The 3,657-nt window shown below is 42.9% G+C and overlaps 1 non-coding gene across 1 annotated transcript; it reads left to right on the top strand.

Moving 5' to 3' along the window:
- The first annotated feature begins 852 nt into the window (after positions 1-852).
- On the top strand, positions 853-984 carry LOC123324500. Its single transcript, XR_006539863.1, has one exon.
- Positions 985-3,657: the final 2,673 nt, after the last annotated feature.

Raw genomic sequence — 3,657 nt, 5'->3', positions numbered from 1 at the left:
ACTTTTAGACTTAGAAACAAACACAACATATCTTTTAAGGAAAATTCAACAGCTTTTCACTGCATTATTGGTACAGGACTAGTATCTGGAGTAAATAACAATTTCTCATTAAAGTTACCACTGGATCTATATTGAATTTACTTTTTCATTGTCAATCACGCTCTCAAAACTGACATCACTGGGCATTATTAATGCAAAGGGCAAGTTTGATTTTATTTTTCAAGAGCAAAAAATGTGTCTATATCTAGTGTTATTACATTAGAATTAGAAAAAGGAGCATCTACTACTCTGTAGATGCTCGTCCAAAAATAGCTTCCCTGTGGGACTCCCTGTGACCTGAAACGCTCACCATGCAACTAACTATTGGACCGTGTATCTGTATAGTTCTCGAATATTTACATTTTCCTGATTATAAAAGCACTGTATATCCATTGCAGAAAATTTAGAAAAACAGAACAAAGATAAGAGTCCGTTTACTTCTCATGACCAACTTTCCCTAACTTTGCCCTCAGCCTTGGTTGAGAAGCTCTTCTTGCTCACTGTTCCATCCCTTAACAATCAACATCCAAGCCTTAACCACAAAGTGAAACCAATTTTTCCCGAAGGCTTGACACATGACAGGGGTAATTAAGAGTCCTACAAGCAGTAGCTTCGCCTACAACAGCCAAGGCTCCAAACCCAACTCAATGTTCCTCTACCTTCCTCCTGCGGGCTCTCCCACCAGGGAGAAAGCCACTCAGTCTCACACTAGACACATGTCTAGATTTAAGTCCAGCTTGTGTTCATTAGGCTTATAGTAAACTCAATTTATATTCAGAGGTAAATCTCCATTAAGAAAAGAAACCCAGCCCCGGCCTCTCTCCCATGGGACTGTGAAGGGTCCCTTTTCTCCTCAGCCAGGGCTGGAGGCCAAGATCAGCCCTTGAGGATCATTGTTGGGGCTTGCAATGAGCTGGCAGCCTTGTTTTCCAGTCTTAGACACCTCTAGTTGCTGGGAGCCCCCACTTGGTCTATCCCAGGCCTGCTGACCCCATAGCCAGACTAGGGTCTGAAGGCCAGCACTGGGCATGGGACCTCTAGCTCTCCTTGGATGGTGCCAGGCTCTCATGAGCTGATCCTAGCCTGTGGTGCCCCAAAAGTAGCTTGGCTCCCTGCCCGCCCCACAAGTTACACCTCACAAGTAAACTCCCCTCAACAGGGTCCCACAGAGAATTGCGAGGTGCGGGGTGGTGAGGAAGAGCCGGGAGTGGGTGCTGGATAAGAAGGAGTGCCGTGGACGTCAGGGCAGGGAGGTCAGACCTGATGCTCAGTACGCAGGCGACAGGTGCAAGCCCCGCTTCTAGGTTAGCCGTGTCTACGGACAGCTCGGGCCCCACACTTGCAAGTGGGAAGTTGTCTCCATTGAAGTGACAACTTCCATCAGCTGACAAAATACTGTTTCAGAAAAGTTTTCAAGTTTTAACAGTTTTTCTTCACTAACAAAAGTTCTGAAAACATCTTATTTTGTTCTAAAAGCAATAAACCAGTTTTTGTGCAACCATGAAAAAGGAAAGAAAAGAACCCCAGAAAGTTCCAAAAAGTAGACCATCCATGGCAAGCACAGGACTCTGGCTGCTCAGAAGGGTGGTCCGCCTGAGTTGGGCCCATGCAGGAAGGAAGGTGGCACAGGCAGAGAAGGCTTACTGGAGGCGAGGAGGGTTGGGAAATGCCAAAAGCATCGCTGGGGGAGGAAGGAAGGTGCATGATGGACAGATTGAGACTGTCGTCATTTTGCCTGACTGGGAATGGCCTGAAATGCCCTCATACCTATATCTGACATCCCTATATTTTAGAACACAGAAATGGAAACCTTAAAAAAAAAATTGCACCTGGGCAGATGGCCATTTATATTTATAACTCGTCTCCTGGGGGAGGCTCTTACTCACTGGGTCAGCAACCTGAGTCAGCCCTGAAGAAAAGGTGGCCATCTGAAGTGAACACCAGATTGAGAATAATTGTTCCCCTGGGGCCTTGCAGATTTGCAAAATGACTAGGAGTCTACATGCCTCTAACTTGGGGAAACAAGAAAAGCAGACAAAAAAAAAAAAAAACCTGAAAACCCTGACATTTCCCATTAGAACACTGATCCTGATCGGTTTCATTTAAAAAAAAAAATTTTTTTTAATTCTGAAATGATCTCAAAATTTATAGAGAAATTGCAAGTACAATTTTTTTTCCCCTGAAGTATTTGAGTGCAGGTTGCTGACATGATGCCTTATCAGTGCTGTATCCTTTAGGGTATATTTCCTATATATAAGGACATCCTCTTACATATCCACAATTCAATCAAGAAATTAACACTAGTACATTACCTCTTTATTTTTTAGAGCAGTTTTAGGTTCACAGCAAAAAGTTCCAATATACCCCCATTCTCACACACATGCACAGCCCTCCCCGCATATCAACATCCGGCACCAGACTAGCACATTTGTTACAATCCATAAACTTTCACCAACACATCATTATCACCCCTAAATCCATAGTTTACATTAGGGTTCACTCTTGGTATTCTACATTTTATAGGTTTTGACAAATGTATGATGATATATACTCACCATTACAGTGTTGTACAGAATAGTTTCACTGGCCTAAAAAATCCTCTGTGCTCCACCTACTCATCCCTGGCCCCAGCCCCGGAAACCACTGATCTTTCTACTGTTTCCATAGTTTTGTCTTTCCTGAAACTGTCATAGAGTTGGAACCATATGGTGTGGAACCTTCTCGGATTAGCTTCTTTCCCTTAGTGACACCTATTTAAGTTTCCTCAATGTCTTTTCATGACTCGACAGCTCATTTATTTTCGGCACTAAATAATATTCTACTGTCTGGATGTACCACTTTATTCATCCATTCATCTACTAAAGGATCTCGATTGCTTCCAAGTCTGGGCAATTATGCATTAAACTACCATAAACATCTGCGTGCACGGTTTTGTGTCAATTTAAGTTTTCAACTCTTTTCGGTTTTCAACTCTAAGGAGTGCAATTGCTGGATCATGTTGTAAGAGTGTGGATAGCTTTATAAGAAACTGCCAAACTGTCTTCCAAAATGGTTATACCATGTTGTACTCTAACCAGCAACGAATAAGAGTTTCTATTGCTCCACATCCTCATCAGCATTTGGTGTTGTCAGTGTTCTGGATTTTGGCCATTGTAATAGATGCTTAGTGGTATCCCATTTTATTTATTTTTTTTAAAGATTTTATTTATTTATTTGAGAGAGAGAGAGAATGAGAGAGAGCACATGAGAGGGGGGAGGGTCAGAGGGAGAAGCAGACTCCCTGCTGAGCAGGGAGCCCGATGCGGGACTCGATCCAGGGACTCCAGGATCATGACCTGAGCCGAAGGCAGTCGCTTAACCAACTGAGCCACCCAGGCGCCCCAGTGGTATCCCATTTTAATTGACATTGCCCTGAAGACATACTATGTAAAGCATCTTTTCATATGCTTATTTGCCATCTGCATGTATCTTCTTTGGTGAGGTGTCTGTTAAGGTCTTTGGCTCATTTCTTAGTTGGGTTGTTTTCTTATTGTTGAGTTTTAAGAGCTCCTTGTATGTTTCAGATAATAGTCATTTATCAGATACATCTTCTGCAAATATTTTCTCCCAGTCCGTGAC

The sequence above is a fragment of the Neomonachus schauinslandi genome, chromosome 3 (assembly GCF_002201575.2).
Source record: "Neomonachus schauinslandi chromosome 3, ASM220157v2, whole genome shotgun sequence".
NCBI lineage: Eukaryota > Metazoa > Chordata > Mammalia > Carnivora > Phocidae > Neomonachus > Neomonachus schauinslandi.
This window is presented reverse-complemented; position numbering and strand designations above follow the sequence as displayed.